Below are 18,299 nucleotides of genomic sequence, written 5' to 3'. Positions count from 1 at the left end.
TAAAGGCAGATTAGACTGTGTGCATGTCCCCTACTCCCAAAGCAAGAAAGATCGCAACAAACCAGCCCTGTAATTCGATCGCTGTAAATACATGCCGAGCTGGCCGCAGGACGCTTCAGATGTGGTCACGATGCAACATGTGTAACGAGGAGGAGGAAAACGCCACTTCAGGTCGCTCGTGCACTTCAAAAACTGTCTTTTGTAACTCATTTTCTGCCTTGGAGAAAGAAAAAAGGAAAAATCTGAATCTGCAAAGGCCCCAAAGTACAAAAAAGATGCTTTAGAAATATTTAACTTCACATTTAGTTCAATATTTACTAAAAGCAATAGATGTTTGAATGAGTAAATTATTACTAAAAGTGCTTTTTAAGGCACTTTAAACACACTGATTTAAGGACTAAAGCTGGTCCATCCTCTCCTGGCAGTTAAAACCAGGAGACATAAGTGATGCGTCCATAAATGTCATCTTCAAAGAGCTCCTTTACTTTTCATCAGCCCTTCCCTCTTCCTCTAAATCTGTTATAATAACAGAAACACAGAGAGCACCCCACATCAATCAGGCTGGGATTTTCTATGACCGGAGACTCGGCAGGAGAGTCAGATCCACAGAAAGTAAGACGCAGCTTACCAAAAACATGCAGGTGTTTATTTGGACAGGTTAAGCCTGCAGTGCTCAAGGAGGCCTGCTGACATTTAAGGGAGGAAGCAGCGTCCAGCGAGCGCCCCACATCACGTCTGTCTGCAGAACCAAATGCCACATAACTCAAACGTACAGTGTCTGAGTGTCTTCAGCTGTTTACCTGTGAACAAAGTTTATTTTACCTTTGCGTAGAGTCGTTTTGAAGATGTTCTGATGCGTCATTCACGCTGTATTTTTAAATGAAGCAAAGTTTATTTAAACGCAAGCAACTTTCAGTGCCATTTCCTACACCAGTGGTTCTCAAACTTTTCCCAATGAGTACCCCCTCATAAAATATAAGGCTCTTGAAGTACCACTGTTATGACCGACATTACTGTAAAGTACAGTAGTATAGGCATATTTAACAATTTTATTTCTTATATGAATGTTATTTATTTTAACTGCCATAAACAGGATGTGACAAGTGATAATAATAACATCCCACAACAGGTGGGATATCAGATCTTCTCTTTTGACCTGATGAAACCTGCTTCTGGGTCCAAACTACTCTGCATTTATTAAGGCTGTTGTGTTTTTAACATGTTTTAATGCTTTATATTTTGTTCTATTTAATCTTAACAAGCCTCTAAAAAGGTCAGTGATCACTGTCGGCCTCCCTCGGCTTTTATCATCACTATTCATTTTAAAGCTCAGTTTTTGAAACCTTACAATGTAACTACAGCCCAGCCCATGCAGCAGTATATTAATGACCAACCATATATTGCAGCTGTTCTCCTGACTAAAGTTTGGTCTGTTAACAGCATCCTGCCATGCAGTTTCATTTGTCCATAACCATCGGGAACCCTCATTGAGTGGAAAAAAAAGTTAGCGTTTATCCTCCAGCTTCACTGTGTTTATAACTAACTATACTATCTATAACTAAGGAGCTAACCATAGCTGTGTAGCTAGCTCTGTCACCCTTAGTTCTCATCTTAGACTGTTTTATAGCAAGTAAGCCCTGATCAGATGACCTAAGGCAGCAGTCCCCAACCTTTTTTGCGCCACGGACCAGTTTATGCCCGACAATATTTTCACGGACCGGCAATAAGGTGTCGCGGATAAATACAACAAAATAAAACTAGTGCCGGTACCGAAAAAAAGAAGATTTATTCATAACACACGTGAAAAGACCCAGGAAAACCGAGTTAACGATAAAAACAATAACAAAATAACGCTGAAAACCGATAAAAACCCTGAAAACCATACATTTCACACCTGAGCCTCAACTCTCGCGGCCCGGTACCAAACGACTCACGGACCGGTACCGGTCCGAGGCCCGGGGGTTGGGGACCCCTGACCTAAGGGACCTGCTAGGGACATAGGGCTGTAGCAGATCAGAGATGTAGGCTGGTGCGAGTCCATGCAAAGCTCTATAAGTCAAGACCAGGATCTTAAAATGGACTCTGAATTCAAAAGGAAGCCAGTGCAGCTGATATAGCAACGGTGTCACATGTGAATACTTAGAGGATTTTGTCAAAAGTCTAGCTGCAGCGTTTTGCACAACCTGTAGACGATCCAGAGAACCTTTGCTTAGACACAAACAGTGAATTACAGTACTCCAAGCGTGAGGAAATAAATGCATGTATAGCAGGGGTCCCCAACTCCAGGCCTCGAGGGCCGGTGTCCTGCAGTTTTTAGATGTGCCCGTGATCCAACACAGCTGATTCAAACAGCTAAATTACTTCCTCAACATGTCTTGCAGTTCTCCAGAGGCCCCGTAATGAACTAATCATTTGATTCAGGTGTGTTGACCCAGAGTGAGATCTAAAACCTGCAGGACACCGGCCCTCGAGGCCTGGAGCTGGGGACCCCTGATGTATAGGAATCTCCAGTTCAGAGCGAGATAAAATAGGGCTAAACTTAGCCACATTTCTTAAAAGATAAAAACAAGACCGAACCAGAGAATTCACATGCCCATCCAATGTAAGAGTCAAGTCAAAAGTGAAACCTAAATTCCTGATACAGGATTTAACACAGACTGAGAGAGGACCAAGGGCTTTCTCTATCTGGGATAAATAGAGTACAAATTTTTGGCTTCACGACCCTTCGTAGTTCGTGCACGTCAAAGCTCAGTTTGCTCTTTGTGGCATTTCAGCCATGACACGAAATACCATCATGTGGTGGCCTTGCTGGATCCGCTGTCCACCCGCCGTGTGATGACACTCCTCCAGGATCCCCCCACCCAAGGGAAATACACCGCTTTCAAGGCACAGCTGCTTAGGCGCTACTACCTCTCCAATGCAGAGTGGCAGAGAAACTCCTCTCTCTCTCGGGCCTGGGTGATGTGCCCACTCTTGAGCTCATGGAGAGCAAGGCATTCCCTCATTTGAAGCAGTCATTTGAAAGGAAGCTGATTGCACACAGTTGCAATAATTTTGGTCATATGATATACTCCAACCACTGTTTTACCTAGTGTTCCTGTACTATAAGTGTTCCTTTGCTAATCTCACTGGATGCAGGCTGACTTAACGCAGAACCGTTCAAGAACTGATCACACCACCCTGATCACTGAGAAGTCTAGAGAGCTCTGGAAGGATGGTCGCCTTTTGTCTAAGGAGCTTGGAAAGAAAAGCGTCTGGACTTCTTTAGGTTGCTTGAAGACGTTTCACCTCTCATCCGAGAAGCTTCTTCAGTTCTAGGGTCAAATGGTGGAGAGTCCCAGATTTGACCCTAGAACTGAAGAAGCTTCTCGGATGAGAGGTGAAACGTCTTCAAGCAACCTAAAGAAGTCCAGACACTTTTCTTTCCAAGCTCCTTAGACTACGATGACCTGGATGACTGAGAACCTTCACAGACATGGTCACCTTTACATTGCCATTATTGATCTCAAGGCTTCACCTGACAGCGTCAAACATGCCACATTCTGGAAAATAATGGTGACATTTTGGGACACCTCACAACATTATTTTCCTTGATGCAGCTGTGTTTGAGACAGTGGTAAAGGGTCTGATTGGTTCCCCATAAATCACCGAGTTTGCCAAGGCTGTGTTGGAGCTCCTGATACCCTGATGAGGACTTTGAGAACAGGACACAAGCCTTTCCCAGATAATCTGGACAAAAACAAAGGTTAAATTTAAAGCTTCGAGACAAAATAGATGAGAAGATAAAAGAACTGAATATTTTGACTGCAGTATGAAGCATGTGCACTCTGTTCTCAAGTATCAATGCTGGATTGTTTTTACTTTACATTCTGGTCCATTAAAAGTTCCTCATAAATAACTATAAGGTGGCGTAACGTCACTTCAGCCCAGGGGATGGAGAAATTAGGGCATGACCCCAGTTTGCCCTCCATGTGCATCTCCTCCTCTCCCACCTGGAAACACATCGATCTGTATGTACATGGCACATATTGACTTCCATTCCTCTCCTCTGCCCACACTGTTTCCATGGAGATCATCCTTTAATGTAGGTGTGGAGCTGCTGAGGATGCAGTGGGTTTCTTTACTCTTCAGGTAGGAATGATCACAGTGACGATGTATGTAACAGAGGCTGGGCTCACTGTAAATACTGCATCGTCACACACACTCAAGACACGTCCCAGTGTCTGTGGTGTCTGTGACAGGTCAACGGGACCGTCGATGTGGTGCTAATCAGCTTTATGTGTGCCACTAAAACCAATCAGTGAGGATCAGACGTGCCAGCTGTCTGCAGTACAAGATGATTGTTGCAGGTTTTATGTCACAGTTATGTCAGATTGCAGCGCTGAAGGGACATGAAAGTGGTTTTATGGCTCTGCGGATTGGCTGGCTGAACACAGGTGACTCACCTGCCATCAGATCACCGAGTCAGAATGGAGTGCTGGAGTCATGATGGCGCCACCGCTGCCTCCCTGGCTTCTGTAATCTGTTGGTGGATTAAATGATTCATTAGCTGATTAGCTTAAATCGATTAACGGCACAAATGAAAACAAAAGGGAGGCCTCCAGGGGAGGAAGCTGATCAGCTCAAGGGGGAAAAAAACACCACAACCTGTGTGCAGGCTTAACCTAGAACCTGCTTCATCAATGTTTCGGTGTGGGGCAGTACTGTTTGTAAAAAGTCTCTCCACCGTGTGGTACCATTTTAGCAGATTTTTTACTGTGTGTCTTACCATGTTTTTTCTTTTTACCATGTTTTTTCTTTTCTAAAAAAACAAACAAAACAAAACTGCACAGTTTGAGCTCTTCTAGCTACCGAAACGATCCCAATAAGTATGATAGCACCATGCATTCTGTATAAATGCTAGGCTAACACTCCACCTGGTGGTTAGAAGTGGTATTACATATGAGTACGACCCAGCTCTGTTTCAACTTCAGCTGATATCTCTCCTACAAAACTTTTAACAACAACAAGACATGTTGTGCATAAAAACAGCTGTTACTTAGATGGTTTTAAACTCTTTAAAAAATCTGGTTAAAATATAATTAAAAGTCTTAAAATGGCTTTAATACATTCTTTGTAATAAAAGGCTTAAAGAAAGGGTATTAAAATGTCTTAAACAGTGTATTAACAGGTTTTAAATGTTGTATGAGAACCTCATGTTTGTTCTGATGCCTATAAGGTACGAGGATAAGGAACGTCTTTCCAGACATTGGAAGCGCTACAACCTCTTAAACATGAAAAACAACCATAGCTCACACCATTTGTCCCTACCGGACTAGGTCTGTTGCATTGCATGGTGTGTTTTGAGGTTTAAAATTAGCTTTCTGGTAAAGCATACATATCCTCCATTAAAAAACAGGGTTCCTGTTAGTATCTGTACTGTTTTGTCAAACTTGGCTGTTGCTTGTTGTTCAGAAGTTAAATAAAGTCGTTAAAAAAGTTCAAGGTGTATAGCAGATAACTGTTAAACAGAAAAAAGTGGGGGGAAAGTAAATAGTACAAGATTATTTTTTAAAATAATCCTGTAACCTCAGAAATGCATCTTTCGAGCCTGAGGTACACTGGTTTTGTCAAGTTTTTGGAAGCGGCTGATGTCTGGAGCTATGGTTGAGGATTGGATGGGGTTCTGTGAAGCACTTTTTAAATTTTAAGTTTTAAATGTACTAGTTAAATAAAATGTACTTTTTTAGTACTTACAAGGACTACCAACTATGGCAAAGAAAATATGAACTCTCAGGAGTTTGTGTCCTTCCTGAAGCCGTGCAAAGATGCATTTATATACCTCCACAAGCTGACAGAATGATTTCTGACACTTCCTGTATCTTCTGTAAGATGGACCACAGTCTTGTCATCTTCCAAGAAAAAACAAAACACTTGACAAACAACACTTGGCACTCTCCAGCCAGTAAATGGTAAATGGCCTGTATTTATATAGCGCTTTACTAGTCCCTAAGGACCCCAAAGTGCTTTACACATTCAGTCATCCACCCATTCACGCACACATTCACACACTGGTGATGGCAAGCTACATTGTAGCCACAGCCACCCTGGGGCGCACTGACAGAGGCGAGGCTGCCGGACACTGGCGCCACCGGGCCCTCTGACCACCACCAGTAGGTAACGGGTGAAGTGTCTTGCCCAAGGACACAATGACTGAGACTGTCCAAGCCGGGGCTCGAACCGGCAACCTGCAGTACTGACTCTTTATTGAGTTCTAATTGTAAATGCAAGATTGTTTTCCCTCTGTTGTCTGTTATAAATGTCAAACTTTTGGTGGCTGAGGCACAAACTAAGTGTCCTAACACTGTCCTATGCTCTTTCATCTATTTATATTAATAGAAACAATACAGATTTAGCTGGTGACTGAGCTGTGATTTCTTATGGTTTTTGTGTGAAAGGTTAGAATATTTGCTGTAGAGTAGCTGCTGATTTCTGTGTGTGGTGGTTGTAGTAGATAGAGCACGCTCACTGGAAACAGCAGCAAAAAGAAGTCTCTGGCACCTCCACCGATCGCAGCTGTTTAAAGAATCTTTAAACAAAAAGTACCTTTAAATGCTGACGTTTTAACAGTTAATAGCACTTTATTATTTACTACAACATGTTTTATTATCACTCAGTAACCATGGTACTTAAGGACATTAATCTGGTGGTTTTGTTCTTGAAATAAACAGGAATTAAGGATTTAATGTTGTTTGAAGTGGACATCCCCGTCATGAGAAAATGTTTTTACAGAAGATGGAAGTGTTCGGGGAATAAATGAGGAACTAGAAACTATTGTGCTGGAGAAAAGGGTACTTTTAAATATTTAAAAAATAACCCTTGAACTCTTGAAGGTTGAGTTCATTTCAGACTGAGAACCTGAGGTTAAATTGAGGCTGAGGTCTTAAACATGAAGATTACTAATCTGCTCCTCACAATGAGAGTTGTGTTTATTAGTATCAGATCTGCACTCAGCATCAGGAGATACCCTGGTTAACGTGCAGTCAAGTTTAATTTTGTAAAACCTTTATTGTTATATGTATTTTGCACAAGCCAGATGTGCGACACAACATCTGATCAGAAAACAGCAAACGAGACAGGAGTGGAAGTGTCCTCAAACCTCAGGAGCCATTTTATTTCTGTAGCTGCTTCTACCGCCGCCGTCAGCCTCAAAATGAGAGGAAGTGCAAACCTCACGAATGTTTCTGATGTCACCAAAACACTCGTGCTTATCTCCAGCACACTCCTGCACAGCAGCGACGAAAACAGTCTTCCCAATTATCCGCTAATGACTCCCATGCAGCACTGCGGTGGTGAGCCGGGTTCAGATGGAGTCCAGTCCACACGCTTGCCACATGTTTGAGGCAGGCTCGCTCACCGCATCATCAGTGCTACCATCAAATGTCGCCTGTGAGAGCGCAGACATGATGTGACGTTAAAGTCCCTCCAGTCTGGAGCAACATGTGTCCTGTAGCTTGATGCAGTTACTCCATGAACTTGAAAACACTTCTCAAACATCTGACAGACAGCAAGACCATAAGAAGCAGGTTTTACAGACAGTTTTGGTTTATAAGAATCTGAACTCCTTTAATGTGAAGACCAAGTCAACTTCACCAGTTAGGTAGGTCTTTGATGAACTCAACATATTATGAAAAATGACCCTATTCCTAATAATTCAACCTGCTGAGGAGCCTGTTACCAGGATGTAAAAGGAACCTTTTTTTATCATTCTTCTCTTACAGCTGCTGTCAGTTTCCTGTGAGGCTGAATGTTGAGGCCAAAGACGAGGAGGGCGAGAAGAGCACAAGCTCGGACGAGGTGATGTATGGTTTGAGAGGAGGTGTAATTTGTCTTGTAGCACAGCGTGGCTCTGTGAACCTCACAGCTGGACTCTGTTAGAGGTTTTCACTGGTTAGCACAAAGGGAAGCACATGAAAAGGATCATGGACTCTCACAGAGACACCATCATTTATTTCTGCTTCCTCATTCTCACTTTCCTGACTGTTTGAAATACTGCAAGAGCCTCCATCATACATCAGCAATATATACATGTGTCTGCAGTCATAACATTGAATAAAATGATGCTAGCAAGTATTTACACTGATGTGGCTCATAACTTTATTGTTTTTTGTTGGAAAAGTCCAGCTGGTCCTGAAGACCATAGATATGACGTTTACTTTGGGCCCGGACCAGTAATTTCTGGCTACCACTAGCTTACCTGCTAACCCTAGCTATTCAGCACAACACCTAAGTTGCTAACCTCGGGAAAGCCCATGTGAAGCCCAGTGGAAACTAAAGTGTCAAAACCCGCAGTTTCTCAAAGCAAATCCAACTTTATTTATAAAGATGGAGTCAAAGTCGAAGCCAGTGAAGGGAGGCCAGAACAGGGGAGATATGCTACTGTTATGTTACAGGATCTGATAAGAAGGTGAGCAGTAGATTGCTGAGCTGACCCACTTCACTGAGTAAAACTTTAAATCTTTTCGTTTCACCAGTCAGAAGTTGAGCAGCTACATTTTGAACACTTTGCAATCAAGAAAGATGGAACTGGACAACCTGAATATATGCAGAGAGTTGCATTACTTCAGCTGAGAGGTGATAAATATGTGGAGAGCTCTTTCTAAGAAGTAAAACCAGTTTTAATTTATTTAAATTAATTTAGAGGTTGGTTCTCAACTACCCTGCACAACACTGCTGATTTAATTATTAAAAATCAAGAAGGAAACACCCTCAAGGATTGCTACAGTTCGAACAAATATTTATAAAGAAAAAAACAAGAGTTGAAGGTTGAAGGTTGAAGTTTTCTGCCATCCAGGATTTGAGATCTAGAATACAGTGTTTCTGAAAGATATGACGTACAGTTAGAATAAAAGAGGACCTTGAATGGATCCTTGTGGGACACCACATTCAGAAGATGAAGGACAGTTTCCTCTTTGGACAATGATAGTTCTGCCGTTCAGTGCGATACTTTGTGCAGCAGATATTTTAAAATGATGTCATGGTCAGCTTCTCACTTTCATTGGTTTGCAAGGTGACTGAACGTGAATATTTGGTTTTCATATGGATGCATCTGTAGAAATCAAAGCTTTAAGGATTATTTAAAAAAAAAACATTTAAATACTGTTCTGTGTGGAAAAGTACAGACAGAGAGTAGATTTGCACTGAAGACTGCAGAGGTAAAGCTCTTTTGATTATGTAATCCTTTTCCTCGTAAGTAGAAGATGAAAATTACTGGATCAGCTTCTTTTTTGGTTTATGTAACTGTGCATTAAATCCATGCACTCTTTGCAAATTTATCATTGCAACACAATCTTACACACATTGCTATGAGACATGCAGCAAAAGCAACGCAGAGAGAGAAAAACTGCGTAAGCAGCGTTACAACACAGCAATCATGCACACTGAAGGAAGTCCACAGATTGAGCAACACTGTTGACGCCTCACAGTTACTGTAAACTCGAGTCAGGACCTGCAGCAATGGCATCACTACAACATGAGGAAGAAGTCCAGCGCAGATCAAACACAAACACAAGGGGATGACGCATAAAAACAAACTTCTTGTTGATGTTTTGAACCTCACTTTGAGAAGCGAAACAGTCAGTACCAGGAAGAACTGGTGCGTATTCACTTCGTCGTTATGTTAATCTTCACAGGAGTCAGAACTTGTGCACCTTAAAACTGGATTAGCTGGACATTTATAATTATTTAACCACTGTTGTCAGGGTTAGGATTACAGTTAGGCCGCACTACTGGTTGAACAGCTTATAAATTTAGGTCAAAGCTTTATTTAAGACTGCCTGTTTCATATATTTTTAATGTGATGTTTGGCTTTCATGCAACAGTTTCACAATCCAACATGATTCCCTCCTACAGGAGAGTGCCTTTATTTGACCCCCCTGAGAAACTTGAAAATGTTCTTCAGTTTAAGAGAAGATGCCAACAATATGTGCACATAAAAGAGTAAATGTAACCCTACACATTTTGGGGGGCAAAGATTTAATGTTTCTAATACAATAAGTCAGTGCTCCATTTGCCTAACCTTGTAATGTCTTTCTTCCCTCACCCTTAACCTGTCATGGCAGATGGCTGCCCATCACCCCGAGTTTTTCCTTTCCACTGTCGCCGAGCCCTTGCTAATAGTCATTTGATTATTGGGGGTTTTCTGTATTATCTTAGGGTCTTTACCTTGCAATGTAAAGCAACTTGAGTTGACTTTTGTTGTGATTTGGTGGTATATAAATAAAAGTGAATTGAATTATTTCTATAGCACATTTAAAACTGCTGCATATGCAGCTACTACGGCACATAATGCCCTGTCGTACATCAAAAACAAATATGTATGTGACTGGGCTTGCACAATGAAAAGTAAAGATATTCTGCACAGTGAGAAGAAGCAGGTTGTTAAGAGCGTTTTAGAAAGACGGAGTGACTGGGCAGCTCTTATGTGAAAAGTCAGGCTTTCTAAAGATTAGACGCCACCATCGAAATGCCTCTGTCACCTCTGCTTTTTAGCTTGGATCTAGGAACCTTTAAGCAGCTACTTTGTAGACATCAAAGCTCTTTACAGGAGTGTAGAGCTGCAAATGTTCAGTTAAATAGCACAAGACTACTGATACGCTTAAAAACAAGCAGTAATGACTTTTTACTGCTTGTTACTTACTGGGAGATCAGTACAGGTTTGATGTGGCATTTTTTTCCAGCCAGTAGTGGCAAAACAACAGCTGATCGAGGCTAAGATACAAAGATTGACAGGAATCTAATCAAGAAGTGATGAAGAATCGATTTCGTCAGAGTCATGATGAGGGTGGCAAGTTTTCACCTTCCTGAGGCCCCTTAAATGGAAAAAGCTTGTTGAAACACAACTGTCAAAAATGACATCAAGGTTCCCTGCAACTGGGTGACACTAAGTTTACCAGCATTGCTGAATCTTTTGATCTTTCTGCAACTCTTTCTGGTTTTGTCTGTGGTCAATCTTTAAGTCAGTGCAGTGAGTCATATAACCACCGACTTACCGATCAAGCTTTATAAATGTTTTTTTAGTTTTTTTAATTACTCTGGTTATCACAACTTTTTTATTTACAAATAAAATGCTTGTTTGGGGCTTAAGGCAAGTTTTAGAAGTTGTGAACACCAGAAAACTTTCAACCATGTAGCCCCACTGCCCCCTGTTTTTCATGTACATCTAATTTACGCTACCAGTCAAAAGTTGGACACACCTTCTCATTCAATGTTTTTTCTTTATTTTTACTACTTTCTATGTTGTAGATGCATACTTAAAACATCAAATATATAAAGCAAGATATATGGAATTATGTAGCAAAGAAAAAATGATAAATTACTCTAAATATGTCTTATATTTTAGATTTCTCAAAGTAGTCACCCTTTGATTGGTTGACAACGTTGCAAACCCTTAGTCTTCTCTCATTGAGCTGTGATGTAGTCATGATGTAGTCACCTGAAATGGTTTTCCCTTCACAGGTGTGCCTTGTCAGGGTTCAATTGTGGAATTTCTTGCCTTCTTAATGAGGTTGTGTTGTGCAGAAGTCAGGTGCCAGCTGCCAGCCCTATCTGACAACTGTTAGAATTCATAGTTTGGCAAGAACCAACCAGCTAAGTAAAGAGAAGCGACAGTCCATCATTATTTCGAGAACTGTAAGTCAGTTAGTCCGGAAAATTGCTAAAACTTTGAATGTGCTCCCAAGCGCAGTTGCAAAAACCAAACAAGAGCTAAGACGACACTGGCTGACATGACGACGGCCAAAGGAAAGGAAGACCAAGAGTCACCTCTGCCAGTTACCAGCACCCCAGATTACAGCCCATTTAAATGCCACAGCAGTAGCTGATGAATCTCTGCATCAACTGTTCAGAGGACCATACCATACCAGGAAATATATATACATAGCCAAATGAAATGAGTATTGACTGTCATGTTTTTAGAAATAAATCAGTTCCATTAAATGTTATCATTTTTATTGAATTATTTATTCATTTTATTTTGACAGCTTGTGTCCTCCTTAATTATTTGTAATTGTAATATTTTTCTAATGTAATATATACGATGAATAAAAAAGAAATAGTGCAACAGACAAATAATATATAATAAGAATCTCTGACTCTGAGTTTTCTGGAAGACCTCTTTCTCTTTTACAAGCTTTAATCCTCAGAAATTTAGAGAATAAAAAATTTGCTAAAAACTTGATGTAAAAAAAAGCAGAACGAAGTTTAAAGGAAGTGGAGAAGCGACCGCTAATGTTCCTAGAAAAATGTGTGACATGTGAAAGATGTTTGCTTGTTCTCAGAGCTGCTGTGATTTTCTCCTGTTCTAAGAAAGACAGTGGCCAAAGTCACAAACATGTGGATGTATGCATTTATGTCCTAGCATTATTCCTACAGCTTCATAAATCCTGTTTGGTTTTTCCAGGTGTGTCTTAGGTTCATGCTAACTAAGGAAAAAGACAGTAGTGGAAGAAGTTTGTTTCTTGACTGAAAAGCTTCCAGAAGTCTCCTGAGGTAAGAGGAACAAAGTCTGTAAAATGCTTGCTGTGATGGCTCAATGGATAAATTTAAGATGAGATTCTGGGGTTTAAGGTCTTGTGTGAAACCATAAGTCAGTGCTAACAGATTATTTTTAAACTTAGCTCACTTACTTTAAGACCACCACCATTTATTTACTCTTTGATTTTAGGTGTCTCGGGATCTGGGTTCTGCTATTTGCAGATGATGTGGTTCTGTTGGTTTCCCCAAAAAAATTATTCTGTTTTGTCACTCATCTAAATGACTCAATACAGGGAGTGCAGAATTATTAGGCAAATGAGTATTTTGTCCACATCATCCTCTTCATGCATGTTGTCTTACTCCAAGCTGTATAGGCTCGAAAGCCTACTACCAATTAAGCATATTAGGTGATGTGCATCTCTGTAATGAGAAGGGGTGTGGTCTAATGACATCAACACCCTATATCAGGTGTGCATAATTATTAGGCAACTTCCTTTCCTTTGGCAAAATGGGTCAAAAGAAGGACTTGACAGGCTCAGAAAAGTCAAAAATAGTGAGATATCTTGCAGAGGGATGCAGCAGTCTTAAAATTGCAAAGCTTCTGAAGCGTGATCATCGAACAATCAAGCGTTTCATTCAAAATAGTCAAGAGGGTCGCAAGAAGCGTGTGGAAAACCAAGGCGCAAAATAACTGCCCATGAACTGAGAAAAGTCAAGCGTGCAGCTGCCAAGATGCCACTTGCCACCAGTTTGGCCATATTTCAGAGCTGCAACATCACTGGAGTGCCCAAAAGCACAAGGTGTGCAATACTCAGAGACATGGCCAAGGTAAGAAAGGCTGAAAGACCACCACCACTGAACAAGACACACAAGCTGAAACGTCAAGACTGGGCCAAGAAATATCTCAAGACTGATTTTTCTAAGGTTTTATGGACTGATGAAATGAGAGTGAGTCTTGATGGGCCAGATGGATGGGCCCGTGGCTGGATTGCTAAAGGGCAGAGAGCTCTAGTCCGACTCAGACGCCAGCAAGGTGGAGGTGGAGTACTGGTTTGGGCTGGTATCATCAAAGATGAGCTTGTGGGGCCTTTTCGGGTTGAGGATGGAGTCAAGCTCAACTCCCAGTCCTACTGCCAGTTTCTGGAAGACACCTTCTTCAAGCAGTGGTACAGGAAGAAGTCTGCATCCTTCAAGAAAAACATGATTTTCATGCAGGACAATGCTCCATCACACGCGTCCAAGTACTCCACAGCGTGGCTGGCAAGAAAGGGTATAAAAGAAGAAAAACTAATGACATGGCGTCCTTGTTCACCTGATCTGAACCCCATTGAGAACCTGTGGTCCATCATCAAATGTGAGATTTACAAGGAGGGAAAACAGTACACCTCTCTGAACAGTGTCTGGGAGGCTGTGGTTGCTGCTGCACGCAATGTTGATGGTGAACAGATCAAAACACTGACAGAATCCATGGATGGCAGGCTTTTGAGTGTCCTTGCAAAGAAAGGTGGCTATATTGGTCGCTGATTTGTTTTTGTTTTGTTTTTGAATGTCAGAAATGTATATTTGTGAATGTGGAGATGTTATATTGGTTTCACTGGTAAAATAAATAATTGAAATGGGTATATATTTGTTTTTGTTAAGTTGCCTAATAATTATGCACAGTAATAGTCACCTGCACACACAGATATCCCCCTAAAATAGCTAAAACTAAAAACAAACTAAAAACTACTTCCAAAAACATTCAGCTTTGATATTAATGAGTTTTTTGGGTTCATTGAGAACATGGTTGTTGTTCAATAATAAAATTATTCCTCAAAAATACAACTTGCCTAATAATTCTGCACTCCCTGTAGAATCAACGTTCTAAGATTTCCTTACCTGGATGACTGAACATGAGTCAAGATATTCTGTTGGCTTCATTGAGTTCATTGGCACTGGGGTGTTGTTTACAGCCCAGTGTTATTAACTACCTCCAGACCTGAGCCCATTGCTCTCAGCAGGAAAAGGGTGAATTATAAATGACTTGTGTGGATGAGTTCAAGTATTGTGGAGAAAACTGTTACAGTAAGTAAAGCTTCTTTTTTTTTTATTGAGCCGAGGGGTTGGAAGTGTTTTCAGGTTTTCAGTTATATTTCTACAGAGAAATCAATCTACAGTGCTTAAGCCACACTGAGTAAAAATATGATGCCAACCTCCCGGCAACTAGGAAACATCCAATGATTGCAAGTAGTTGCGGTAACCAACTGGCCACCCAGAGGACGAGGGTGTTACATCTGGGTGGCCAGTTTTGATCCCTAGATGATTGCACAGGTCACCTGGTGTGAGGCAACCTGTTTCCAAACAACTGCACTCTGACTCAGACTGACTGCAATCACTCTCAGACAGCTTGACAAAGGTTTCCAAATCATTAGCATCTAATTTATAAATGTACTGTAGACAGATGTTGCAATCAGGACCAATGAGTCCAATTTACCTGTAACATGTCTCTTTGGAGTAGGGGACTGGACTAATTTGGTTTCCAGCTGGTTATATTTTGGTTACATTCATATATTAAAGAAATGTGGCCAAGCACTTATGTCATTTGGCAGTTACATTGAAATCCTGCAGCAACTACGTCACTATTTGTAGAGGAATTTCTAAGAGTCCCCAAAAGTTGCTTCTGTTCATCACACAGTACGTTTGCAGTACGTTGTGCAGTACCTATGCACAAACAAGTGCAAAGGTACTGTTTATAAGATTTGGGGAAACCTGCAATCAGAGACTACAGAAGTCACTTGGATGAGTGAGGAAACGTTTCTCCCATTGAAAACGCTACATCCAGATGAACAGAAGCAACTTTTTGGGTTTTACTTACCTGGATGATTGAGCATGCATCAAAACTAATTTACAAGAGGTTCTGGTGCACCCTGAATGTAAGCAGTTAATGTGAATTTCTGTGTATGAAGATTAATCGCAGTTAATATATTTGTGTTTATTATCACAAACAGATTGCATTTAATTTTGGTCATGCTGTGGTCTCCAACCGCTGATTTCCTCAGTGAGACGGTTTAAAAGTGCACACACAGAGCTCTGCAACATCATCATCATCTGCAACATGGATCTGTTGTGTAACATCCTGAAATGTTTATCAAAATATAAAATAAAGCTGTTGATGTGACTGTGAAGTCTGACTGAGTAATGCCTGCTCATACTTTGCTCTGTTTGTTGCCACCAAGTGACTGAGGGTTGGACACTCCTTGCATTAACACATCTGAATTCTTCTGCACATGCAACAGGTCAGCTGACAGATTTCAGGTTTATACAGAGGTCTTGCATGTAATACTAAAGCTGTTTTTCTCTGTCTGCCAAAATCCCCTCTTATCACAGGCATATTTAAATGATAGTGTTCATAAAACACAAGCTACACTTACTGGTACATGAGCTTCTAACTCTCAGCGTCTGATTTGTTCTGCTTTTGGTGGCCTAGGTTGCAAATTATTGAACGCAACTGTTGTTGTTTTTTTTGTTTTTTGGGGGTTTTTTTTATGAGTTTGAACATGGTCAGCAGATCAAATGGTGAACTTTCCACACCAATCAGTTTTGCAGACACACAGTAATTTGCCCTGCTTACTAAATCTAGATCCATTTGTTAGAAAGATTTCTGATATATTGATCCATTTTTCATTGAGTGATTTAGTTATTGCTTCTATCTTTTGGCAGCTTTGGTCTTCCATACAGCATTACAGAGGAGAAAAATTTATGTGGCACCTCCTCTGTTTATATCAGAGGCTTTAAAAGTCATAAAAACTTCCTCGCTGTCACTTCCCGGTGACTGGCGAAACTACTTCCCTAAAGATGGCGATCCTGACGTCATCAGGAAGTGTGACTCACCTCCATCGTGAGACAAAAAGAGAAGGATGGAAGTTTGACAGCTCTTTAAAAACAGTTGTAGGAACAGAGGAATTAATGAAATGTCCAAACGGTGGAAAGAACAGACACCTTTTCCTCATCCTTGGATAATCCTCAATGTCATATCTGTTGCTAACAAAGCGAGGAAACAACATTACACAGATCTAACCGCTCGCATCGTTAAGAGTGATCCATGGGGTGAGTCGTGGTAGAAGCCGGCTCCATCCTCAGGTGGAGGCGGAGGCCCAGGCGTGCTGCTCACAATCGGCCTGTCCGATTTTAAGAGGTGGCAGTTGACGGGCTGTAGCAGAAGGAATGCTGGCTGCTCTGCCCGCTGAAGCCCACCTTACAAGGCTCTTCATTTAATCCCTTCACAGAGCCTGATGCTCAACCTCAAAGCTGAACCCAGAGTCCTTCAGTCCACCTTCCCCTCCACACTTTAAACTCCTCGACCTGTGCTGATTGGGTCGAGTGGGACAAGAGGCCTTGACTCAAACTTGTCGTTCTAGAGGAACATAATTCTCAAAATAGCCTTGTCTCTATATTGTATTATAAAGTAATAGATTTAAAAAATTTATGAGGAAATTGTGTTTTTAAAAATTCACCTACAATGGAAATCAGTTCAAATCATTTTGTTTTGTCATTTATTTTGACAACAATAAATTAAAGATCTAAAGTGTCAAAAGAAACAAGTAAATAAATAGCCCAGCAGAAAAATGTCAATAAGGTACACAAATGATCAAATAAAAAAAAAAGTATCAAATCAAAAATATCAATATAGATAACTAAAACTGGATAGTTTAAAAATACATAAACATATGAATTAATAAATGAAGAAGTGATGTTTATTTGCAGTAAAAAACAATTGCAAATATTTATAGGTGTTAATAAATATATAAAGTTTGACAAATTGATATTTGAAATGAAAGTTATGCTAACATCTGTCACTTGAATACTAAAGGAGTATCTCCACATCTCTAAATGATGTAGATAGACAAAGAAATACATTTGGGGAAAATAGGGGAAACATGCAAAGAAGAAAATGACATAAATGCAGCAAACTAATTAATTTATTAATTGGAAAATGAAATAAATCAAAGGAAAAAAAAATTATACATAGGAAAGTAAATGCAGGCTTTATTTTTTTAATTTAAAATGTATTTAACTATTTTTGTTGTTTTAATACTTCTTTTCTGTGGTGTTTGTGTTGCATTTATTTTTATATGAGTTCCCTTTGTTTTTAGTTATTCATCAATTTCTTTATTGTTTATTTGGCAGTTTTCACCCCCCCACTATGCCTCAGAGTGCCTCAGTGTCTCTCTTCTGCTCCCAGTGTCAGCAGTTAAGGCCCTTTCATGTAGGATGTGACATACGTTGCGCTGAGCTAACCCTAACCTGAACTGTGCTGGATGTTGCTGTCATTATTTTGAACTAGAGACGCCGGCTCCCTGCCATTCCAAAACATGCATCTCTCATTTAGAGAGAGATATTAGTGAAGAGTGTGTTGTTTCCTCCCTATATGGATGGAAACTTGCGTCATAAGTTTGTTGAATTTGGATACACACAGAATCAACTTTTCTTTCATGGTTTTTGATATTGTGTGTTTGAACTTAGTGCTTGCGTTGCACTTTCCTCGGTGTGGCCAAAGCAATAGAAAAGAATGACTTTCAGAGCACAGTGTGTGCCATGTACTATGTGAAACTACCTTTAGCAACACTGTTACTTGTTAGATATCAAGTAAGATGGTAGGCTAACATAAAGCTCAGATTAGCTAGCTAGATGCTACGCTTGGTATCAGTGCTGTATTATATTTTATATCATTCTATTTATTATGAATTAGGTTACCTATAAATGCTAGCATTAACTATCAAGCAAATTTTTCCACATTGCAGGCAAAA

The 18,299-nt window shown here is 40.5% G+C and overlaps 1 long non-coding RNA gene across 1 annotated transcript; it reads left to right on the top strand.

Moving 5' to 3' along the window:
* Positions 1 to 9,511: 9,511 nt before the first annotated feature.
* Positions 9,512 to 15,594, top strand: LOC120436222. The gene is made up of 3 exons (XR_005610251.1): positions 9,512 to 9,634; positions 12,440 to 12,528; positions 15,501 to 15,594. It is a non-coding gene; the product is annotated as an uncharacterized LOC120436222 (long non-coding RNA).
* Positions 15,595 to 18,299: the final 2,705 nt, after the last annotated feature.

The sequence above is a fragment of the Oreochromis aureus genome, linkage group 23, assembly GCF_013358895.1.
Source record: "Oreochromis aureus strain Israel breed Guangdong linkage group 23, ZZ_aureus, whole genome shotgun sequence".
Taxonomy (NCBI): Eukaryota; Metazoa; Chordata; class Actinopteri; order Cichliformes; family Cichlidae; genus Oreochromis; species Oreochromis aureus.
This window is presented reverse-complemented; position numbering and strand designations above follow the sequence as displayed.